Source organism: Notamacropus eugenii, chromosome 6, assembly GCF_028372415.1.
Source record: "Notamacropus eugenii isolate mMacEug1 chromosome 6, mMacEug1.pri_v2, whole genome shotgun sequence".
NCBI lineage: Eukaryota > Metazoa > Chordata > Mammalia > Diprotodontia > Macropodidae > Notamacropus > Notamacropus eugenii.
Genome location: NC_092877.1, coordinates 117254760 through 117281620, shown reverse-complemented (window position 1 = coordinate 117281620; position 26861 = coordinate 117254760). Strand labels below are relative to the sequence as shown.

General features: G+C 35.3%; 1 long non-coding RNA gene and 1 pseudogene across 2 annotated transcripts in view; one reads left to right on the top strand and one right to left on the bottom strand.

Annotated features, from left to right (window-relative positions):
• Positions 1 to 9553: 9553 nt before the first annotated feature.
• On the bottom strand, positions 9554 to 11280 carry LOC140512113 (complement component 1 Q subcomponent-binding protein, mitochondrial pseudogene; annotated as a pseudogene).
• A 54-nt stretch (positions 11281 to 11334) lies between these two features.
• LOC140511717 (uncharacterized) overlaps positions 11335 to 26861 on the top strand; it is a 203965-nt gene continuing 188438 nt past the window's right edge. Inside the window, exon 1 of one of the 2 annotated variants that reach the window (XR_011969651.1) lies at positions 11335 to 11479. This is a non-coding gene — a long non-coding RNA (uncharacterized lncRNA). Of the gene's footprint in view, positions 11480 to 18024; positions 18098 to 26861 lie in introns of those variants that run through there. The other variant, XR_011969650.1, reaches the window with a different exon arrangement.

Genomic DNA, 26861 nt, shown 5'->3' with positions numbered 1-26861 from the left:
CTCTCATCACATTTGGCTCAAGGAAGGAATATCATGCACACTCAATTTGGTATGAAAATCTATCTTACACTACAGGAAAGTAGGAGAGAAGGGGACAAGTGGGGTGGGGGGATGATAGAAGGGAGGGCAAATGGGAGGAGGGAGTAATTAGAAGTAAACACTTTTGGGAAGGGACAAGGTCAAAAGAGAGAATAGAATAAATGGGGGGCAGGATAGGATGGAGGGAAATATAGTTAGTCTTACAGAACATGAGTATTATGGAAGTCTTTTGCAAAACCACTTATACAGTCTATATTGAATTGCTTGCCTTCTCAGTGGGGATGGGTGGGGAGGGAGGAAGGGAGAGAAGTTGAAACTCAAAGTTTTAGGAAACAATGTTGAGAAATGTTTTTGCATGCAACCTGGAAATAAGAAATACAGGCAGTGGGGTATAGAAATCTATCTTGCCCTACAAGAAAAGAGAGATGATGGGGATAAGGGAAGGGAGGGGTGTGATAGAAGGGAGGGCAGATTGGGGGAAGGGGTAATCAGAATGCAAGGTGTTTTGGGGTGGCGGGCACAGAAAGATAGGGAGAAAATTTGGAACTCATAATTTTGTGGAAATAAATGTTGAAAACTAAAAATAAATAAATAAACATTAAGCCAAAAAAAGAAAAAAAGAAAACAGAGACCTTTTATCACCACTCAGTGGTTTGTTGGTAAATATTTAAGCACTTCCCCCCCAAAAAAAAGTTATACACAGCAAGTTTTGAAATTAATTCTGTATTATTAACACTTTCTCTTTCACTTTCTCAAATAGTCAATGAACAAAATAATAAATCAAGCCCTGATCTATAACTTTTGCTGATTTTTGAAGTGTAAACATTAACACTGCAAATTTAATCACCTCCTGCCTACAACTCAGATGAACAATCAAAGATGGTTAAATGAATGTCTTCCTAATAATTACCAGAGGCTGAGTTTGAAATTTTTTCTAAAGATAGTAGTCTAAGCATTTCCTATGGATGCAGTTAGTTACTCATTAAAGATATACTGAACACCAAGCATGGACAGTGACTTGTTCCCTGTAAGGATTATGAATGGAAAATTGAACTGAAAAACAATGAAGTAACTGCCAATATTTCCAGTGATGCCAAACTTTTCTTTACTACAAAAGCCCCTTTTTAAGTAAATTAAAATTCTCTTGGCCATTCTACACTGTAAAAATGTAAAAGACAAAAAAAAAAATATATGCAGTGTGTTGTGTCCAGATTGTAGTGTGTTACCAGCAATGGCTTTAAAAAAATCATGAAAAGGATGTGTTAGTCTAACAAACAGAGTGAATTGACTATGCTGTAAGAATGAGGAATAGCAGATAGATAATATGAGTATTAGACTGATGTGGGTGGGGGGAACCAAAAGGGAGGCCTCCAGTCCATAAAGTACAATGTCCATGGAAGTTTATTTTTAGAATTCAACTCAACTCAATAAACATTTATGAAGTTCTATGTTTCAGGCACTGTGCTAGGTGCAAGAAACAGCAACTACAACAAAATACAATTCTTAAAAGATGATATTTGTTGGTGTGGGGAAGAAGGTATCTAATCTGCTCTGATAAAAGCAAATTTTCCAACATTTTACTTGTTTCTCCCAGAAGCAGCTCTACTATTTATTCTTTTCATTTTTCATTGGAAATATGTGTGGTCTACTCCATCTATGATGGACCTCTCCACAACCTTTTGGATGAATTGAAGATTTTACTCTTTAAGTCTTTTGAAGCTGTAATATTCCATGACTTGCAGACACAGATGTTATAAAAGGAGGGAGGTGCATTTCTTCCAGGGACAAGGGTAGAGTCATCAAAAGCATTGAACAATATCTTAATGATAATCCCTTATGCATTTGCTTATGTAGTAATAATCTTTATATATAAAAAGACTGTCCCCACAAATGTTTTAGAGAAATCAGACACATGGTTCAGAAATTATTGAACACTTTTCATTAATTACAACTAACTTTTTCCCCCGTAAGCATTTGATATCCTCTTTCAAATATATTGACAATTACTTTTTTAATTCTCTGAAAATTAGGTTGCCCACAACATTAACCTCCTGCCTACATACTTGAGTCCAGCTGCTTTCCCTGTCTTTTTTTTTTTTCTTTAGTGTTATTTATACTTCCTTATATAGTACATCAAGGATTATGGTATTAGAATGCAAATGTTGTGGTTCACAATCACTGATAGAAAAAAAAAATTTAATTACGTTTTTCACAATATTTTTTCTTTGCATTTTTCATCCATTTATAATTCTTTTCAGGTTCAACTTTAAGGCATTCTGGTATGATCAGGATTAATTAAGTCTTTTGCCAAACATTTAAAAAGTTTGTTCTCTGCACTGCTTTTGTCCATGTTATGAAATGATGCTGTTCATAATTCTCTACTATCCTTCTCTGTAATGTTTTACAAACATTATTTTTCAAAGCTGATACTGTCCCTGGCAGCCATATCTCTCTGCTCAGCAAACTAGATCAAGTATTTGGTAGTGGAGGTAGTTTCTAGGCTTTGTGGATTCCATTGTTATGGTGATTAATTTACCACAGTTAAGAGGTTTTACATGAAGGGTAGGCCTTATCAATGTTTATTTATTTTCATTTCCCTCACTTCTCAGGTTCATCAGATGGTTTAAACAGGTCAGGTTGGAGTTGTCACAATTGTATGCTATATCAGTTTCCCAATTTTATTCTTCTAAGTTTAGTATTGATTTTGATCTTTGAGCTAATAAATTGGTGGCTTTATCATATAGAGCCTTGGAAATGACTACTCTATCGGTAAACTATAATTTTCCATTTCTTAGAATATACAGTTTCATATGATGTTATTCAGTACTCAACAACTGCTGTAATTTCTACCTCTCTTCTTGAAGAAAGTATTCATGATAAATAATTGTGAGGCTCTCCAGCGCTAGAATTTCATCTTTACCAATAGGATATCTTATTAAATTGTACTCCAGTTTGCCAGGGTAAAATAATTGAATTCCTAAAAATTAACGAGCATTCTATGATGCTTAAGCACAGATGCTCAGTCTAACAAGTAATTTAATGACCTCCTACTATGTTCTCAGACATGACTGTCTACTATACCAGGGTGCTGAAGCTTCCAGTCTTTGTAAGGGAGCTCTGTTGCTTACCTTTAGTGAGACCTATCCCTAATACATACTTTCTCTCAGTTTCTACTTCTGGTGATCAAGTAGACAACATTTAATTCAACTATACTTTGTGATTCCTGAATAGTTATAAGTTCTTCCTACACTGAAAAGATTTACTATGATTTAACTAGAAACAACTCATAAAGAATTAATTATCTGAAGCTGACATTACTTTTTCAAGGCAAGGGCATAGAATAGGGTGATAAGTAAACTGGAAAATTCTTCATGGTACCCCTGAGATAACCTTGAAATGTTGTCTATCTTGCCAAAATGGTCTAAACTGAAAAAAAAAAAAAATCACTGGATTGCTGTAGTTATGAATCACCCTGAGATGACATTTTATGACAAAGAGCATATATACTTTCATATCTGTCTTACACAGAGAAGAAAGATTAAGCTTCCAAAATCTGTTTAAAAGATATTTTCTCCAGGAATCTATTAATTATAACACTTTTAATTATCTAAATAGCATTTCTCATTTTTCAACAAGGAGAAATCATTAAAGAATTTTGTTGCAAGTACAATTTTTAGCTTCCAATTTTCATTTTCCTTTTTGGAAGACTGAAAATTAAAATTTACTCAACATTCAGCCTTCTCCCTTTAAATCAACAATACCATTTGAAAACATTATATTTTATGTAGTAAGGCTGTGGTATTTATAATTGTCCTGGATCCTTCATTTTTTGAGGATATTTTTTATCCATCATTAATTTGTGTCATCATTTTATAGGTTGGATCCAATAGATCCACAAGTAGTTATAAACTTAAAAGCATGAGTTAGACACCCAAATAATCTGAAAGGGAAAGAAATGACATATTCAGATACCATTTACAGTATTTTGTAACATTGCATCCTCTTTATGGATAGCAATGAAAAATTTTAATCCATGCAAAATTGCTATCAAATAATTACTCATAACAAATAATCATTGCGTTTTTCCCAAGATAATTTTGTCAGCAGACAAAATGTATATAGATATTTAAAATCTATGACATTGTCTACAAGAACAATAAAAAATGCCTAAGGGAACCATTTTGATCATGGGTCATATCATTTGGGTCATACCAATCACCACGGTTCATCTCTAAGTTGAGATAAACTGAAAGGGAAGGAGAGAAAGACAGATAGATAGAGACAGATACAAAGAAACAGAGAGAGACTATGCAAAACAGTCTTTAAGTGAAAAATTTAACATATGAGTCATTTTCCTTCTGTAAGCCTCTGTTTCATACTGTGTAAAATGAAGAGCTTAGACTTATTGACGCTAAGGCCAAAATATATGATGATACAAATACAAAATAATATTTCCTAATGATATTTTCCGTTTATAATACTTACAATACTTATACTATCAGAATTATCAGTTTATAATACTTATACTATCAGAATATAGGTGAAGCGTACTTCGAACTTTTTCTAAGATTTTAGGGTTCAAAAAGTTTGAAAGTTATTTATAGAATATCCAGAGAAATAACTTCAGAACAAGTGCCTGAAAGAAAACATTTATATTATTCTGGCAATAATTGGTTTAGATGAAACAGTAGAAAACCAATTTTGTCACATGAGTTTAGAATAAAATAAACTTAAAATCAATTTGAACTTTAATAGTAGTTTTCATTTTAAAAAAATCTATATTTTTTTCATTTCCTTTTTGTTCTAAAACCAAATTTTCTCTTTTCTCTCAACAAAATCTATAGTCAAACAAAAGGTATAAAATTTCATTCCACATACTTTACCTTGGAAAAAGAGTAAATACCTTAGAATTATATTTATCTTATTATTCTAAATGGCCTTAGGAAAGATAAATGAACAGAAAAGAGACTACAGTTGTGATTTCAGAACCTGCACTGGAAATGCATATCAAACAAATGTATATTCAAACCTTGTGATCCTCTGAATAGAAATGAGAACAGTGTGCACAGTTTACTAACTAGGTTCAACCTGTGATCTGTAATAATGTAATTTTCTATTATATCAAATAAACATAAGTTGGTTTAATCATTCATTTAGTTGCAATCTATGAATTTTCCTTGGCTTCCTTTTTGGGAGGGTCATGCCAATGACTGTTTATCTGGGGTACCAAAATAGAAAAGAAAATCTGAATTCCTGTGAATACCTCCCATTTCTGATTTAGGTAGGAAATTTTTATTGAGGTAAAAAAAAAAAAAGAAATGAACTCAAATGTAATGGTCATGTTTTCCTCCTGTATTATACTGGAATAATTAGCATATTTTATTTTCAAGTATAGAGCTTTAGAGGTGTGCAGAGAATTATATTTAATATTCCCTAATTTTTATTTTGCTTCTACTTGCCTGCCTGATAGAGGTATTACCTTTATGCAACCACTAGCATACAATTAATGAAACAGTGTACTATTTTTATATAAGACCAGATGAGACATCCTCTTCCTTGTCATCATCATGACACTGATAATAACAATGATGATGATGCCTACCATTCATAGTACTGATTTAAGAATTACAAATTTCTTTACATATGCTATTTCATTTGATCTTCCCTACCACTGGCCAAGTTAAAATAAAATGGCTTTAGAATAGTTTTATAACAGTTATTGTTTTAAAGTCAAAAGACTGGAAAGATGATTCATAAGGCCATTCTGCCTATTTTGCAAAGCTTTACATCAAGTTTGGCCACTATTATTTTCAGAGTTGCTTAAGAAAGGAAACTACTCTCCCCGAATCATTTCTGTTCCTTTAGCCTTTCACTTCAGTATTCACGATGCTTTAGGATCTCTTCATCCATTTCTCTATTTACTACTACCTTTGCCCTGGCAAATTAGGCATTGTCAGGATACAGTGAGTCCCAAAGTCCCACAGCTGATCCAATCTATTGCAGCAATGATAAACAGTAGTAGTGATACAAGAGTTTATCATTAAAAGGCAATACACCTCTATTATATTTCCAGAAAAGTGTGGCTTATCTAATAACTAACTGGGCAAGGATTTCAAGCCATTGGATACGATTTCAAACCATCTTGGTTTTGTTGTTTTCTCATGGGATTATTGTGTTGTCAAATATCTTGTAACAAAGTTGAAGAATGATGCTAAATCAAGTTACCAATGGCAAAATGATGCAGAGAATTAAGATGCAGGTATGGTAGGATTTACACCAAAAAACAACTGCTAAGATATTTGTGTATATCAATCCACATGAACAGATGCATTCATTCCAGTGTATGAGTCCATAATGAATGTTTATGTCTACTTCATTTATTCCATTGCAAGTTATATGGTATACAGTCTGTGAATTCATCAATTCTTGACCCATTTATTCATTCTGTTATGGGAGAATTGCAGCGATGGAAACACTTGTAAGGATACAGTAGATTACATTAACTTCCAAAAGAATAAGATTCACACAATCTTTTGAGGTCCAAAAAAGAATAGGGTCACAAGGCAGGTAATGTAAGTATTGACATCTCCATTTTACAAAGGAGAAAATTGTGTCTTAGAAAAAAATCCTTCTTTATAACTATCTGGATCAGTGAAGGGGAGTTTAAAAATGTGAATCTTATCTCTTAGACTCTATAAAGACAGAAACTGAGCCACTGATCTGAAGGAGAAGGGATGAGCAGACAGTGCTTGAGAATTATTTATTTATGTATCCCTGGGTAAATCATTTATCTTCTCTGGGTCTTTTTTATAAAATAATGGAGCTAGATGAAAAAGTCTCACTAAGTTTCTTTCCACTTACATTTTTATAACTAAATTAATTAATTCCCAAATAAATACAGAAGAATTGACAATGTAGAATAAAGCTCCATGTGAGGACAGTAAGAACGTGAGCAGACTCTATGGTTATCAAAGCCAGATTAACAAATAGATGGCTGCCTCCCTATATGATTTGATGAGTTCTGGAAAGGTCTATATCTAATCTCAGTTGATATGAAATTCCACTATTTGTGATTCATTCATTGGTTCCTTGAAGGTCTTTGGTATGCTGGTATTATTTTTTTTTGATCATGTCTTAATTTGTCATACAAATGTGAATTATTATCATTGTTGTTACCTTCTCATCAGTTATGGAATACACACATAAAAATCCCTAGGATAAACTGCTATCCTGATAATTCTAAAATTTAATGTTCTACATAGATTATTTCAGAGGTGGGTAGAATAACTTGTTTTTTTTTTTTTTGTAGTTGAATAAAATTATTAGAATGTAATTTCATCTTTTGTTAATTCATTAAAAATATACTTGGACCCACTCCAGTGTCAGACAGGCTATCAGAGATGACATAATCCCACATTATCCTAATCCAACATGGTTATGTACTCTCCTGCCATGTCTCTGTTTTAAAAACTTTTCATTGCATGTAGCTTTGAGATGAAAACTTTCATTCTATGTAGCTTTGAGATTATAAGTATTTGGTATTGAAGCTTCTACTGAAAATACTACTCTAAGGTTTTTATCAGCCAAAGTTATTTTAGACAACTATGGACAACATTTTATGCAGTTCCAGGATAAGTATTATTTTTTTAATTTTGTAGTATATTTTATTTGAAAAATAAAGACAATGTGCATAAGGGATAGTAAACTGATACTGAAGGCAGGAACACTTGGATTCACTTTTATCATCAGATTCATATTGGCCATTTGACTCTGGTCAAATCATATAAATTATCAGTTTTCTGAGCATATCTCTACGACTATACACTGCAGAGATTACTTACGTTGATAGAGTTTCTTCATCTGAGAGTTCCTTCAATCACTGAAATTCCAAGTTAGGTCCCTAATCCTATTTACAGTATGGGTATTTTTCCCTGTCAGTATAGGAAATACAGTCAGCCTTTGTTATATAATTTATGTTTTGCAAGGTATTTGGAAGGTGCAAAATATTCATAGCATACTTGAATATTCTGTATTATTGGTGCAGCTAGATGGTGCAGTAGATAGAGCACCAGTGCAGGAGTCAGGAGGACCTGAGCTCAAATCTCACCTCAGACACTTGACACTCACTAGCTGTGTGACTGTGGGCAAGTCACTTAACCCCAATTGCCTCATCCTAGGTCATCTCCAGTCATCCTGATGAATATCTGGTCACTGGATTCAGATGGTTTTGGAGGAGAAGTGAGGCTGGTGACCTGCATAGCCCTCCCTCACTCAAAATAAAGCCAAGTGCAAGTCATGTCATTATTTCTCTGATGGCATGGCCTTCTTTGGCAAGGAAGGACGAACACACATTCTGTATTGTTGACTAAGTCTGTGCTGTACCTTACTCTTATTTTTTTTTTTTTTGGCAGTGATCTAAAGTGCCAACATAAACCTCTCAATTTCCATAAACAAATCTGCCAAACCGTCATTTGATTAATGTTATTTTTTTCCGACTGGTTGTTAATAGAATTCATGTTAAGTGCTGCCTATAAAAAGATGTTTGTTTCTACTATTATATTTTAGCTGTTTTATTAACCCTGTTTGAAGTAAGATTGCTTTTAATTACATTAGACAAATCGAATGGCATGTATCTATTGTTTGACTTTACTCTTATTTAGTGATGACTGCTTGGTCCAAATGAAACTGTCTGTTTAATTATGTTTTATGGTCTTTCCATCTTCTTCCTTATTTTTTAGTGAAAAATTATTCATTTTTCTGCAGCTGTCTTAGGATAATGAGGCAGATGGTGGCTCAGTGGACACAACACTAGGCCTGGAGTCCGGAAAACCTGAGTTCAAATCCAGCCTCAGGCACTTTCTAAGTGACCATGGGCAAGTCACTAAACCTCTGATTGCCTGCTAAAAGGATTCACTGGAGAAAAAAATGTAAAACCACTCCAGTATCCCTGCCAAGAAAACTTCATGGGCAATTGATCTATGGGGTTACAAAGAGTCAAAGAGGTCTGATTGAACAACAACAACTTAAAATGATAAGTCCTATATTTTGTCAGAATACTTTTATGCTCCATTTTATAATTCCAAAAGTGTACATGAAAACTGCTATTGGATGTTGTAAGAAAATAATTATTTTTAAAATTTTTAACAGAATCTGTAATCTCCAAATGGCAGGGAGTTCCAGGTGAAGAACTTTCTCTACATATGCAGGCTGGTACCTATTAATCTATGCATTCTCTGCACTGCCTAACATAACAGCAAACCTTCAAAAAACATAGTTGCTGAATAAATTAATCAAAATTGTTTTGAAATGGCCTCTGGCAAAATATCAACATATACTAAAGGGAGTTACAAATCAAGCCTTTATCAACTAATATTTTAGCAAGAATTAGTTGACAACTGATTGAGGGTAAGAATATGGGGTAAAAGAACTGTAATAGTCATGAAATTGGCTTAGTCTAATGGGGCAAAAAGCTACTTTTCTAAGATAAAATAATGCCAAGAAGCACTGACAATAGTTCTTGTTTAGCGCAGTTTAAATTTCAGCATCACAGATATTAATTAAGCAAACATTTTGTTCAAAGAACCAGCTGGTTTTGGAAATACAAAGACAAAATAGAAAACTCCTGCCCATAAGAATCTTATCATATGGAGGCAGTAAGTGGAGGAGGAATTGATATAACACATATACAAATAAATCCAATGAAGAGGTGCCCTATAACCATTTCATCCAATAAGTCTTGTTAAATTTGTTTTCATAAAATCATTCAAATCTTTCTTCTCCATTCCCCTGGCGTGGTCCCCATTCTTAATTCAGCCTCCCACCAGGCATTTGTCACTTAGGCTATTGCAGGGCTCTTCTCACTGGTCTTCCCAGTTTCCAATCTTTTCCTCATTCAGTCCATCCCGTTCACAGCTGGCTAAATAATTATCCTCAAGCACGGGTGTAGGCATTCTCAAGACATTTCAGCAAGTCTTCCCTGCCTTCATCCTAAAATACAAACCCCTCAGATCAGTTAGCATTTAAAATGCTTCACTGTCTCAGCCTACCTTTCCAGAAGGACTCCACATCACCTCCATGGATTCTGCTGTCCAATCAGACTGCACTACAGATGTTACAGATGTTACAGATGTTACCAACCCTTGGCTGCCCGAGGATATACGCCTGAAGGGCCAGGAAGACTTTCCCTTTTCTCTTTGCCTTTTAAGTGATAACGCAGTGCTTTGTCCATATTTAAACACTCAAATATGGTGCTTTGGCAAAGGAGGAGTTTCCTAAATGCTCCTGGAGAGAATGAAATAAGAGAGCTGGTGATAAAGGTGATAATATTCCAGGCATGGGGGATAGCCTTGGAGAATGCACAGAGATTTTTCTGTTGCTTCGTTTTTTGGGAGGTTTTATGTCTCACCATTCTGCAGTGGTGGACACAAATGCCAGCACACAAATGAAATGAAAGGGTTAGCGGACATAATTTACGCCTGATGGTAGTTTACAACACTTTCCACACACTCTTGGGTGCACAGCAGGGGGGCCCAGCCTCAGGACTCGCTCTTGACACCTGACAAACTCCTTCAGATCTTCCAGAAAGTTGCCACACTCTTGGTGCTCTAAGGCCGTGCTGGGCTCCGTCAGTTTGTCTGCAGGCACGTTCTCCACCCCTCGGTCGGCCAGGAAGTCCATCAAGTGGTGGTACAGGGCCCCGTCCAGGGAATCCCTGTGGTGGGTGCAGTTTGTATCCTTCTAGTGGAATTCGGGGGCGGGCTAAAAGCTAACTTCCGGGATGGAGAAGACGTCACTCTTCTCTTCTTCCGGGTCAACCTCGTCCTTGGGATGTCGGAGGTCCGGCTTAAGGGCCTGCTTGGGATCAGCCTGCACAGCCTCCAACACGAAGCTCACGGGTGCGTAAGTTGAGGCTCCTGCTCTTCTGGGGCTTTCTGTCCCTCCGATGGCTCGTGACCAGATGCGGGTGGGACACCGTTGTTAGTAGTGGGGTGACCGTGACCCTGTCGCTCCAGACTAACTTGGCCTCTGCCCCTTGCACACCCAGTTCCCAATCCCTGGATTCCGGATTTCCGGGTTTTCCTCTCCTCTTTAATTTCATGGGTCAGGGATCCAGCAAAGGCCTTGTCTCCCTCGGTGTGGAGCTCCCCCTCCCCCCCGCACGTGCACGAGCCTAGGCCGGGAGCGCCCCCGGGGCGGCTGCACGAGGCGGGGGCGCGCAGGATGGGACAGGACCGCGGGCATTTCCTCCAACCTGGAGGCCCCGTGAAAGCAGCTTCCGGAGGGCGGAGGAAGGCAGGGCCCGGGCTGGGGTGGAGCCATGCAGAGGGGAGTGGGAGGGGCGAGGGAGACCGCGAGGACCAAGAGATGTGAGTTCGATGCCACGGAATGACCAAGAGTCCACTTTGACCGAATGTAGCATTCCAGAGGCGGAGTTTAAGAAGTAAGTCTAGAAAGACGGTTTGGTCCCAGTATGTGAAGACACTTGAATTCCAGACCAGGAATTTGTATGTTTTTTACCTAGAAGCCATTAAAGAAAATGCCAGTTTGGAGTCATGGAGGGATGGAAATGAGCCTTAAAAAATATGATTTTTCTAGTTTCTGAGAGGATTAACAGTGTGTGTGTATATATATGTATGTATATATAATATGTAATATATATTATATATAATATATTGTATATATGTAATACATATGTGTACACATGCACACACTCTCTCTCTCTCTCTCTCTCTCTCTCTCTCTCTCTCTCTCTCTCTCTCTCTCTCTCTCTCTCTCCTGGGATTTGTTGCTGAGGATGAGACTGAAGTGGGACCAAGATCACCAATATCATTATCCTTCTCCAACTAGCCCAATCTTTGTCATTTTGATAGAACATAAGAACAAGATAAGTACAGGGAGATGCTGATAGCAGTTTTCTCAATAAAATTATACTCTGGCTCACTTTAGGAAGATACAGCATTGCCAGGAGGGAAGGAGTGGGGATGGTTGGACATCAGAACAGAAAAAAAAAAAACAACTCCTGATAACTAAAATAGGTTTCTGACTGAAAAATGGACAGTGTTTGAAATGGTAACTATTAGAAAATAATAAAGACTAGATAAAAGAATAATTCAGAGAGCAGAAATAATATTATCTTAGGCGTTTATTCCCTCTTTGAGGAGCCTGAGGCCAAGAACTCCAAAATCATTGGATCTGCATAATCATTGATTGAAAGAGTTTGCTGTGGAAACTTGTAACTTTCCTCTTTAGAGGAAATGCTTATTAAGCACAGAATCCAACAGTGGATAATGTAGAGGATATTAAAAGTCCCTGAAGATGGTTAGGTAGCCGAAGAAAACCTGAAACAGAGTAAAAACAGTAGAGATCCTATACTTGTAAGTGAGCATTGGAGAGCAGTAGCCAGAAAAAAGCAGAATCAGGATTTTAAAAGAAGATAACATTCTTTAGCATCACAGAAATGAGTTGTTCCTCCATTGTGTGCCTGGGCTGCATTTATGTGTGTGTATGTGCATGTATGTGTTTATATGAGTATATTGACATGGTATGAGACCCAACCCTCCTAGGAGAGTTCTTGAATCTTTGCACAAATTTCAGCCTCACAGATCCCTGATGTTCACCCATCCCAGTCAACAGTCCTTTTAACTGTCTTTTCATTGTGGCCTTGCTCCAGCCCAGGCCTTCATTCTCTGTTACCTCCAGACCACCCCAGGTTACTTGCTATCCCTTAATCCCATCGAGATCTCACTTTTTTTCCCTATAAAAGTATCTGTCTTGTCCTTATCAAATGCACAGACTCACTAGGAATCTCACCCACCGAACTGGTATCATAATAAACTCCCTATTTGGACAGAGGGAAGACTTGAGTGACCAAATTTTTTCAAGGCAGACCCCTGCCTTGCACCCTTGCATTTTGGGGTTCCTACCACCCCTAGATCACAACATTCTTGATTGTGGAAGAAAAATGTCAAGGTTTATAAGGGAAGGCTTGATTTTTACTCATTACTAGATTGTATCATTAATAGCCTTTATAAATATGTATGTTCTATGATTAGTTAAAGTAAACTCAATGGTGAAAGATCATGGTTTAGAGAAGATTCTGAACCAAAACAGCCAAGAATATAGGGTAGGTTTTTAAGGTTTCTTGGGTTAAAGGGACCCTAATTATTACATATAAAATGTGAGATTTAAACTCAGTCATTGCTAATGTCCCTTCTACTTCTAAGAAAACTGCAATGATTTTAGTAATTTTTAATTTAACAAAACTTCATTAGTAAATTAACACATCTATGGCCTTCATTTCAACTTTCCACTTATTAGTAATGTCTGAGTTCGTAGATTTTGAATCTGGGGTCTGTGATTTCTTTTTAATATTATGATAACTATATTTCAAGATAATTAATTTCCTTTGTAGCCATGAATTTTATTTTATGAATTTAAAAAACATTATTCTGAGAACATGTCCAGGGGCTTCACCACATTTTGCCAAAGGAGACCATCACACACACAAACGTACACACACACACACGCACATATATACACACATACATACTCACACACTCCACAATAACCAATGCCCTACTTTCTACTAAGGCCAAGAATAAAAGAAAATTCTAAATACAACTTGAGTACTCCAAAACTGATATAATTATCATAAGCTAATCTAAAGCCCTCTTTTTAAAAATGAAACTTGGTATCTTTCTCTGACTTTCCCTAGGCATTTTACAGTCACTGTCCCTAGCCTATTCTTAACTAATTTTCAGAATTTAAGTTGAAATTATCTCCTTAACACTTCATAACAGATTTGTAAAATTTAAAAATAGTTATATGTGTGTGGGCCACCTTATGTTTAACTATGTGTGATATAATAGTAAGCACATATATCCAGAGAGAAAATATATGTATGTATGTATGCACTAGAGACTCTTTACATGATAACATAGAGAATCAGAGATCTAGCCTCAGAATGAGAAAGTCTTCTGATACATACTGGCTGTTTGGTGCTGACCAAATTACTTAATTTCAAAGAGACTCAAGAAACTTTCTAAGGCCATAAATTAAAGCATCCGCCTGTCTGCAGGAGTGAGAGAGGTTTGCTTATCAAGAAATTCCTGGGAAAAGGAGGGGATGGAACTGAGATGGCAAAATGAAAGCAGGGACATACCTGAGCTCTTCCCAAAAATTCCTCCAGATACCTCTAAAAAGTGAATCTGAACAAATTTTAGAGTAGAAGAAACCACCAGAAGACAGAGTGTGGTACATTTCCAGCCCAGGACAGCCTGAAAGGTCAATGGAAAGGATCTGTTACTCCGGATTGAGAGCGCGCATTGTGTGTGGGCTGCACCAGCCTAATTGGAGAAAATAACTCCTTAAAATGAACAACTGGATAAATGGAAAAAGAGGTACAAAAGCTGACTGATGAATACAATTCATTAAAAATTAGAATTGGGCAAGTAGAAGCTAATGACTCCATAAGACATTAAGAATCAGTGAAACACAATCTAAAGAATGAAAAAACAGAAGATAATGTAAAATATATCTTTGGAAAAACAACTGACTTTGAAAATAAATCCAGGAGACAAAAATCTAAGAATTATTGATCTACTGGGAAACCATGATGAAAAAGGAGCCTGGACAAGACCTTCCAAGAAATCATCAAGGAAAACTGTCCTGAGATCCTAGATCCAGAGGGCAAAATAATCATCAAAAGAATCCACTGACCACCTCCTGAAAGAGAACCCAAATTGAACATGCCAAGGAATATTGTTGCTGAATTCCAAAATTATCAGGTCTAAGAGAAAACACTATATGAACACAATAACAAAACGCTCTTTGCACAAATAAAGTCAGATCTAAATAAGTGGAAAAACATCAGTTGCTCGTGGCTAGGCTGAGCCAATGTTAAAAAAAATGACAATTCTACCTAAATTAACTTTACTTATTCAATGCCATACCAATCAAACTATCAGATAATTATTTTGTAGAGCTAGAAAAAATAATATGAAAATTCATCTGGAAGAACAAAAGGTCCAGAATATCAAGGGAACTAATGAAAAGAAATGCTAGGGAAGGTGGCCTAGGTCTACCAGATCTAAAATTGTATTATAAAGCAGCAGTGATCAAAACCACTTGGTACTGGCTAAGAAACAGAAAAGAACTCAAGACACAGTAGTCAATGAATATAACAATCTACTGTTTGGTAAACCCCAGGACTCCAGCTTTTGGGATAAGAACTCATTGTTCAACAAAAATTGCTGGGAAAACTAGATAACAGTACAGTGGAAACTAGGCATAGACCAGTGCCTGAAACCATATGCAAGAATAAAGTCCAAATGGGTCCATGATTTAGGTATAAAGATTGATATTATAAACAAATTAGTGGAGCAAGGAATAATGTATTTATCAGATTTATGGAAAAGGGAAGAAATTTTGATTAAATGAGATAGAAAACATTATGAAGTGCAAAATAGATAAATGTGCATACCATTTGACACAGCATTACCGCTTCTAGGACTGGATTCCCAAGAGATCATAAACATGGGAAAGGGTCCTACATGTACAAAAATATAACAGTTCTCTTTGTGGTGGCCAAAAATTGGAAAGCAAGGAGATGCCCATCAATTAGGGAATGACTGAATAAATTGTAGTTTATGAATGTAATGGAATTACTATTGTGCTATAAGAAATGATGAACAGGAAGACTTCAGAGATATCTGGAAATACTTACATGAACTGATGCTGAGTGAAAGGAGCAGAACCATGAGAACTTTGTACACAGTACAACCACAATGTGCGAAGAATTTTTCTGGTAGACTTAGTATTTCATTGCAATGCAAGGACTTAAATAATTCCCAGTTGTTAAGGCAAAACGCCTTCCACATCCAGAGAAAGAAGTATGGAATTTGGTCACAGAATGAAGCAGATCATTTTTTTTTTTTTTTTGTATTATGCTTTGGTTTGTTTTATGATTTCTCCCATACGTTTTAATTCTTCTGTGCAACATGACTAAGGTGAAAATGTATTTAATAGAAATGTATGTATAGAGCCTATAATAAACTATGCTGTCACAAAGAGGGAGTGGGGAGGTAGGGTGGAAAAGGGGAAGGGAGGGGGAAAAATGTAAAATATATGGAAGTGGTTGTAGAACACTGAAAACAAATAATAATAATAATAATAATAATAATAATAATAATAGTAGTAGTAGTAGAAAATACTGCAAACAGCCAGAAAGAAATAATTCATATACCAAAGAACCGTGGTCAGGAACACACTGGACCTTGCAGCTTCCACAGTAAAATATTCGAGGGATTAGAATATGGTATTCTGTAAGGCAAAGGAGCTTGGACTACAAACAAGAATCAGTTATCCAGCAAAATTGAATGTAATTGTTCAGGTAAGGAGATGGACATGCATGTATAGAACCCATAAAAAACTTCATGTTGTCTTGGGGAGAGAGGACTGAGGGGGGGGGGGGAAATTTGGAAGTGATTGTTGAGAAGTGAAAACAAATTAATAATTTGGGGAAAAAAAGAAATTCCTGCCTCAGTGGAATCACAGGGTCTGACCGTATATTTGAATTACCCAAGGTGAAAAAATCATAATGTGTCAGAGACAGGATTTGAGCATAGGACTTTTTTTTTTTTTTTTAAGATTTAAATTTATTTATCATGTTGTTTTTCAATATTTATTTCCACATGATTTTGAGTTCCAAATTTTCTCCCTATCTTTCTCCTCTCCTCACCCCAATATGGCATGCATTCTGATTACCCCTTCCTCCATTCTCTCCTCCCTTTTATCATCCTCCCTCTTATCTGCTTCCCCTTTACTTCCTTGAAGGGCAAGATAGATTTCTGTAACCCATTACCTATATATCTTATTTCCCATTTGCTTGTAAAGACAATTTTTAACATTTGTTTTGAAAACTTTGAGTTCCAAATTCTCTCCCTTCCTCCCTCCCCATCCACCCTAATTGAGAAGGCAAGCAATTCAATATAGGTTATACATGTGTAGTTTTGCAAAATACCTCCATAACAGTCATGTTGTAAGAGAATAAATATATTTCCCTCTGTCTTATCTCATCTCCCAATTATTCTGTTTTCTGTTCTGTTCTGTTCTGTTGATTTCTCATAAAGTCATTAGCTTCCATTTGCTCTATTATAATTTTGATGAAATTACTTTCTTCAGTGAGCTTTTGGACCTCCTTTTCCATTTGGTCAGTTCTGCTTTATAAGGCATTCTTTTGCTTTTGGATGACTTTTGACATTTAGGTTAGTCTGTTTTTTAAAGTGTTATTTTCTTCATTTTTCTTTGGATCTCCTTTAGCAAGCTATTGACTTCTATTTCATGGTTTTCTTGCACCATCTCATCTCTCTTCCCAATTTTTCCATCTACTTCTCTTACTTGATTTTCAAAGTCCTTTTTGAGCTCCTCCATGACCTGTGACCAATTTATATTCCCCTTTGAATCTTTTGATGCAGGGACTTTGACTCTGATGTTCTCCTCTGGTTGTATGCCCTGATCTTCCTTGTCACCAAAGGAAGATTCTATAATCTGAGTTCTTTAAGGCGTTTACTTACCTTCCCAGTCAAACACTTGACTTTCTAACTCTTTGTCAAGGTAGCACTCTGCTTCCAGTGGGGGTGGGAGTGGATGTACTGTCCTAGGCTTCCAAGATGTTTTATCACCTGCTTGATCTTCCAACATCTATGAGCCCAGAGCTCTAGAAGCAACTGCTACTGCTGCACATATTTTTATCCTCATTTTCCAGATAAGAAAATAGAAGTTTTATAAGGAATTTATCCTAGCAAACAATTTTTCTAAGCTAATAATACAGATAATAATTGCCACATCTGGGAATTGAATGCAGGTCTTTTGATTCCAAACCCAGTGTGCTTCAGACAGCATTACTTTAAAAATAAATAAAAAACTAATAATTATTAATAATTAAAATAATATACGATAATAACAAATTAAATTAAAATAATAACTTTTTACAGGTCTATGACCATAAACAGCTTTGTGGGGAAAGAAGAAGGAAGAGGAAAGAGAGAGGCATGGAAAGGTTTGAACAAATTTTGCTTTGTTCAAAATAATGAATGGAGAAAAAAGAACCTCTGTAACCAAGACTTAATTTGCAGAAAACTGTAAATACTTCTTGTGAAATTTCAAAATGGTCACAGTTAAATGGCACTTTACCTTATAAAACTCTCCTCCCCTTTGGAGAGCTTCCAGAATCCCAGCAGCTTTTTGGGTAGTAATTGAGCCAGGAAAATTCAGAGCAGACAAATGCATAGATGAATGCACAGTACACATGCTAAAAAGATAAATCCCTCAGCTCCCCCCACCTTTTTTAAAACTCATAGAGCAAAATCTTTGACTTTTCCTTGCTTCTGACCACTTTTGGGTAGCTCTCAAAAGCTTAGTGATAGTTCACAGGAAGGAGTGCACCCTGTTGGCACTAGCTAAGATTTTTTTGTCTTTCCTTATGCTTCATAAAAAGCCAGAAGGTCAGTTTCCTCATGTATGTGGAACCTTGGAACTCAGACTGTAGACAGAGAAGCATAGTATAATTGTTGCTTCCTACATCAATATATTTGAAAGTTATCAAAATCATATGCTTTTATTACACTGAACTACTATGACATGATCTTACAAAAGGATGGTACCCATAAGACAGTGTTCTGGCCAGCCAATGGGGAGTGTGTCAGTTTTAAGTGTTTAAATTACCATTGGAATTCAAGGGGATTCAGAAGTGTTGAAAGTCCCCACTGAAAAGCATAGAAATGGAGCTATTCACAGAGCTGCTGATTGTCTCTTTGTTTTATTGTTTTGTCAATTAGGAATCTGAAAGTCTTTGAAGTACCCCACATTGACAAGCTCCCTTTGACACAATACTGTTAGACACCATCATTTTCAATGAGAAGTGACAGTCCTAAGATTAAACTATCATTTTCTTATACAGACAAGGAAGGTGCATTTACTTATAATTAGCATGCATGCTTTGATGGGCCAGACATGTGTAGCACAATTTTTAAAAGACTAATTAGCTACAAATTAATATTTATAAGGTAGATGAGTGGCTAGATTTGACTATATACACTACAAGATTTTCATAAAAGAAATCAATATATATAGGGTTATCAGTTCTTGAAAAAGATAATTTATTCAAAGATGTGAGTTCTGTTTTACTTACCTTTTTTGATGCCATTTATTCTAAACCTGTAGCACCGTATTTTTTACAACTCCTCTGTTTACATAAATTCTCTCTGTAGACAGATGGGTTCTATTCAAAGATCATCTTTTTTTCCTAGATTAAAAAAATATTGTCCTAACTTTCAGATTCATTTGGTATCACTATTTGTATGTGCTACTTGCAAATATACTTTAAAAAAAAACATTCATAAAAAAGAAATGTCTTTATAAGAAACAGGTACTTGTGTGCTGATGGGAGAAATAATAGATTCTTTTTGTAATATGAAACTGTTGGATTGTCTCCAAGTGTGTTTAAAACAAAGAAATGAAATTTGAATAAATAAGAAAAGACTCTTAGGACTTCCCACCGAAGACAGGTGGTAGTGATTTAAATATGAAAATGTCAACATGGTATAACAAAATCTGAGAACTGAATAATAGCTATGCTCATACTAAAAATGGAGAAAACTTTTGGAAGCCTTACATAAACTTAGAGACAAAATACAAAGAGGCAATATAGGATTTTTACTTTTTCTTACAATATATTTAACAAGACACAGAAAGAACTACAAATTTCCCTGTTCTGATGCATGATGAGTTTCTTAAGGTTTCCAACCTCCTTAAAATCCAACTGTAAAGATCCCACTAAAGCTTAGAGATGCCATCAAAATATAATATTTCTACTAGAAACTGATATTGGAAGCAAAAACAAGTTTAACATGTCTTTTCAATTGAAGTCAACTTAATTAAAATTGAATCATCAATTCACTATCTGAATAGCAACTCATGCAATTACACTGACACTGTACATCACCCCTTATAATTAGTGTACTTACTCCCACATTATTTTTGAGCTATTGACAAATTTAAGAGCTACAGAAAAGGTTTTGTTTTTTTTTTTCCAGTAAGAAGCAAGGATTCTTGGAAATCAATGGCTGTTCTTTCTCCTTATTTTTAACAACAAAATATTCCTAAGATATATGATGGTGACTTTTGTTCACAACATGTAATCAAACCTTTGAACATAATTTTTCATTTAAAAATAGATAACACAAAGGAACTGCCTTTTATGTATTTGTGTGGCACAAGGATGATATATTTACCCAAACATTTTGGAATATATCTCCAAATTTTTAAGACCTGCAGATTCTCAGGGTTGAGAGGAACCACAGAAGTCTTTTATAGCAACAGTTAATACCTTTCTCCGAGATATGTTTTGCAAGGTTTTTCTTTTGCTTGAAGACTTTGTCTAAAGGAGAGTTTATTATCTTCAAGAATTAAAAGGAATATGTTGTGTTTCTCAATATTTCTAATTGTTAGGATGGGGGCCGTCTCCAGTTGTCATGATCTATATTTTTGCCACTGGACCCAGATTGCTCTGGTGGAGAAAGTGAAGGGGTAACTTTTTGTAGCCTTCCGCACTTAAATCCAGTTCACTTGCAGATCATGTCATCATCTTCCTAATGTCATGGTCCTCATCAAAAATGAAGGACAAACAGCAACTTGTGAGTAGTCTAAGCTGCCTCACTGGAGACCCAGCTGACTAGTCCCTTCCTTCCTTCCTTCCTTCGTTCCTTTGTTCCTTCCTTCCTTCCTTCGTTCCTTTGTTCCTTCCTTCCTTCCTTCCTTCCTTCCTTCCTTCCTTCCTTCCTTCCTTCCTTCCCTCCCTTTCCTGCTTTCCTTCTTCTCCCCATGTCCACATAGGACATCATACCCTTACCTGCAGGTGCTCTGCCCAAAGGAATGTAAAATTTGGTGACTGAAACCTGCCATGTCTCAAACCCAATTCACTCTGGCTCTCATTGATTGCCCAACAATAGTTCCCAACCCAAGTCCTACTTAGTGGTCATTAGTTGGGTCCTGATGGCTCAGAATGAATGTAAATAGTAATTGTTTCTGTTTTGGCCAGAAAACCAAAGATCTTTCCCTCCCAGATTGATTTTTTTTTTTTTTAGATAAAAGAAGCCATTCATGGACTCATTTCTCACCTAGCTTTTATCTCTGAATGGGTGTTGCTTCAGTCAAAGTCAGAATTTAAAAAGACTTTAGCATAAAAAGGCTAAGATATCCAGCTATATCTGGGGCCATCTTCTGCTATCCTGATCTATATCTTGCCACTGGACCCAGATATGACTCTGGAGGAGAAACTGAGGCTGATGACTTTGCACAGCCCTCCCTCACTAAAATCCAATTCATTTGAAAGTTATGGAATTAGCAACTTTCTGATGTCATGGTCCTCTTCAGAAACAAAGGACTAATAGCAATTGTTAAGCTATACATATATGCGCGTGCAGGCATACATACACACACATATATGTATATATTTTCTCAAGCATTTGTTTTTCTTTTTGCACCTTCCACTGATTGTTATTAGTTCTAACTTTTGTGTGCAACAATAAAAAACAACTCAATTTTATCATTTACATGGCAGTCCTTAAAATATTAAAAGGCAGCTATCTTGTCCCCTACTTTTTTTCCCAGGTGGTGCCCATCAGTTTTTTCAATAAATCATGATATGGTGTGGAATAAAGACCTCTCAACATCTTAGATGTTGTCCTCTGTATCTGCAAATTATACAAGATCTTCCTAATATAAATACAGATTGGTCAAAATGATGTACTTCCATGGGAGAAACCTTTATGATTAAAATATAAAACATTTGTTTTCTCTGCTAAATTCCAGACAAGCCAAATTGTTAAAAATCAGCTAATAGTATGTTTTGGTGGGAAAAAAATATGACCATTTAGAGTAGCAAGATTAATATCAAAATTGTTCCAGACAATGGAGGTCATGCTATCTAATTTTACCAAATATTATTCTTTCATGACATAATCTTTCCATTTCACTGGAGGTCTTCTGAAAAGAGAGAATGCTTACTTGGAGAAATCTGAGTAAGAATACATAGTATGGTTGTGGTTCAAATAGATGACCTTTTCTTACTAACTGATCTTACTTCCCTATTCACAAGTTTTAAAATCTAATTCATCAGTGGAATGCTACAGAAACAATAAACCTGGATTAAATAAACATTTTAAGAAAAAATGACATCCTTTTAGACAAAGATTAAGGATAAGAAAGATGTGTTAATGAGTTTCTAAGTATTTTTTTCATTATGTATATTCTTTAAAAAAATATTGCAAACTGTCATAACTCATAATTTTATGATTAAGGAAATACATAATAAAAACTTATGGATTTAATACTGCATTTAAATGATATATTTTATGAATTATGAGAATATCTATTCTTGTGAAAAGTACTAATACATAAGGTATATTACCTGTTAAGTTTGGAAAAATACATATTTTTCTTACTGATAGTTATTTAATAAGATGACGTACTCCAAGCAAAATCATTTTATTAACAGTGACAGGTATAACTGTTAACAAAAGTAGGTCAGACTGGCCACTTTAGTAAGGCCAGTGACTCTAATGAGAGGAGGGGCCATGTGGGGGGTTATTATTGACACACAAGAATGGGGGTGGCAGGTTGTCTGTAATTTTGGAGCATTACTATTGGGTCTACCAAGAAAATGGGCTGGCATTCCCATGTGGCTAATCATGCCACTCTCTGATAATTAAGAAATGTTAATTTATGGGATTCATCTATCTTTTATAATCTTTGTTAGAGTTCCAGAATCACCAGGTTTGTTTTTTTCTTGGAGGAGATCAAACCAGGAGAGGAAAGGACAGATGATTTTGTACCAGGTTAAGCTGATTGGGGTTTACAGACAACAAGCAGATATCCCAGGAACTAGCAATCTGAGTGGTAACAACATTCCTATTCAACCACACTTCTAAAGTACCTAGAACTAGAAAAAACTGCATTTCTGAGCAAGTCAACTTCAGGCAGATATTACCTCAACTATAAAAATCAATACAACATAAAATCAGTGACATTGTGAAATCAATACATTAGGAATCAGAGGTAATATTGCTTGTTTTTCTTCGCCTTTCATAGTAACATGAATAAGGGGTCTTAACTCAGCCAAATCAGCTCAAGGAGTCCTTAATGCCTTACTTTTTTATTTTTATTTATTTTTATTTTAATATCCTTCTGCTGTGGCTAAGTGGTGGTGTGTATGGTAGTAGTGGTATAGAAATACCAAGCAAACCAGAATTCTGAATCAGAACAAATCCCTATAAACTGATCTCTACTCACCACAGTATCCACAGAGAAAGAAATTCAAGGTAAACACATATCCTATTGTACTTTAGAAACTTTCTATGGAAACATATCTCCTAATTTCTTATAGCAGAATAGCATTCCATTACATTCCTATACAGTTAGCTAAATAGCATAGTGCATAATGTAGACTATTGGACTTATGGTTAGGAATACTCAAGTTCCAGTCCTACCACAGATAGCCCTCTAACTCTGGGCAAGTCACTTAACCTAATTTTAAAAATTTCAGTTTGTTGAAGTGATTTTAATAGACGTTAACAGTAAAAAGGCAGGTGCACATCTTGTCTGTCTGTAACTGATGTCTGGGATTAAATAAATAAATAAATAAATAAATAAATAAATAGATAGATAGATAGATAGATAAATAGATAAATAAATAAATATATATATATATATATATTTTTACCAAACAAAATATTTTTCCAAAGGAATTGTTAGGTCTCAAACAATGGAAAATACAAGAAACATGGTAGCATATATCATATAAATAATAAACAATACTGTAAAAATTGAATTATCTAGAAGACATTAGATTCAGATTAGATTTAGAATTCCTGGGGAAACATCCAAAAAAAAATCCATGGGCAATTATTCAAAACAGATACTTATAGAACAAAGTCAAAGATTAAGGAAAAGGAGATAGACAAATCTCCACTTTTTTTTTTTGCTAGTAATCTAAATAATTAAGACAATGAAGTTGTGTTTTTTCTTCTTGGAATAGAAGATAATTGAATAGGAATATTACTACTGTTTAATGTTAGTGTTCTTCAAATATATATAAAATTCATAAATATACCTTACTTTAAAACAAATCCTCAAATCCATTTTTATATGAAAGATAAATCAGGAACAGTTTATTGTTTTATAAAAATACTTTTTAGTTTTACTGAAAAATTCACAGTTGAATAGGTTTCAAGAGAAAACTTCCTTTGTGTATGCAAAATATGATTCATAAAAAAAATTACATGTAACTTTTTTAGAAATCCATCAATAAGATAAAATTAAGCAGTCTTTTACTTTCATACTTTCCCTTTCAGTTTTAGTTTTACTTCTGAAATTTGAAGTGGATCAAAATATAGAGTGGAAATTATTCAGTGATTGCATAAATAATTTTTAAATGAAAGATATACTGAAACATTTATTAATTAACCAAGTACAGAGCATGCTAGAGCCATGTATTACCAGGAAGTTGAAAGGCTTTAGAAAAAGTTCATTTTTCATCAAAATGCGATATTATCCAGTATGGAACTTTTGCTATTCTAAGTAGGTACTAATTGTAAAGGATTTCTTTATGCATCATCATAAAAATTATTTCAACTGTGGATTAAATGACTTTTCTACTCCAAGTGTCAGTCTCACCTGATTACCATCATTATTAGTTTAGCAACAATTTTTTTCTCTTAACTAATTGTGCTATGAGTGATAATTCTAAAAACCATTTAAAAATAAACATTTTTACCATAGTGAATAAGGCTTCACATAACCTACTCAGGAATGAAATAGTCCCCTGAAAGACTGAGAATTCTTAAAATACACAAAGTTTATGAAAATGTTCTAATCGTTTTACTTTAATATGTCAGTGGATCTGTGGTCTCACTGACACAGTTCTTCTATCATGAATCCTAACACATTCTTTTAAGTCTCATTCCCTGGGACATATGTCTCTAAGTACTTCAAAAAAGATTCATCAATATGTTAGACACTTTACTCTAGTCTTTTTCATTTCATTGGTACCATTGGAGCATTCAGGTGTTCTTATAATATCTAGCTGTCATCATGTGATTGATGAACTTTCTATTTTTGTTCAAACATTTACTCAATGATAACCTTCATGCTACTTCTTGCATGTAGGTTTTCACTGACAATATGATACATTCCATTGGGGATACCATGTCTCATTCTTTACCAACAACTTTGATTCCTTGGAGATGGTGATGTTAAATTTTTGGAAAGACACAGTACTACTAGGAGAATAGATGTATTAAAGATGTGGATTTTCTGTTAGGGAAATGTTTAGTATTGTTGAAAACACAAGGTAATTTCACAAAAGCAATTGGGGCCACTGTCTTCTTTTAGTTCAATTCCTGGACCAACTCATCATCTGTTTGATAACACTTTTTACAAAGATATGTGTGTGTGTATATATATGTGTGTGTGTGTATATATATATATATATATATATATAAAATATACAGATACACACACACATATGTTATATTTAACACAGGCATTCATGTTTATATACATGCATACATATGTGTACATATAAACACATACCACAATGTGCTAACTTAATAGATTGGTTATTCAACTGAAAAACACTTTTGGTACAATAGATATTTTTCACTCACATCCACTTTTGCTTTTGGTATGGATTTTTGTTCATTTCTTTTGAGTAATGATAAATTTCATTGTAATGGCACTATACTATTCTGGGACTTGATATAATATCATCAGTATAATATTATTTGCAAAAATAATTATCTGATAGATGCCAACTTAACGTTTAAACCTTGTTTAAGACAACATCTATGGTATTAATCAACATTTTCAACATCTATATTTTTTTCATGTTTTATCCCTAGCATCATATAAATCAGCATACATATTTGAAAAGTTATATCTGGAGGTGTTGGATCCAAGATGGTAGAGTAAAAGCAGGGATTTGTTTAACCTCTCCCCCAAACCCCTTCAGGTACTCATGAAAATGACTCTAAACAAATTCTGGAGCTACGGGACTCACAAAATGACAGAGTAAAAAAAAAATTTCTAGCCCATGACAACCTGGAAGCTCAATAGGAAGGGTCTGTCACACCTGGCTGGGAGTGGAGCTCAGTCTGGTGTGGGCCACTCCAGCACAGACAGAATGGGAGAAGGCCTCAGGGGACCAAATCACTGGCATCTGTGGAAGTTTCCAGACTTCTCAATCCACAAACACCAAAGACAGCATAGAAGGTCATTGAAAAACTCTGTGGGACTTGGGTTAACGAGGAGGTCTGGATGGGGTATGGCCTGAGCTCCAGGGTGGGGAAAGTGGTAGCAGTAGCAGTAGCAGCAGCATTGGCAGCAGCTGTTTCCAGACCTCAAGGCCCACACGTCGAGGAGGATTGAGCAGTTGATATAAAACCCCTGAAATCGGGGACAGTACAACCACCTCCACTGCAAGCAGAATACTACCTTGACTAAGAGTTAAAAAGTCAAGTATTTGATTGGGCCAATGAGCAAACACCATAAAAAAACTCAAGATTATGGAATCTTACTTTGATGACAAAGAAGATCAAAATGTACACTTAGCAGAAAACAACAAAGTCAAGTTCCTTCATCAAAAGCCTCCAAGAGAAATATGAGTTGGTCTCAGGTCAAGGAAAAGCTCAAAAAGGTTTTGAAAATCAAATAAGAGAAGTGGAGGAAAAATTGGGAAGAGAAATGAGAGCAATGCAAAAAAATCA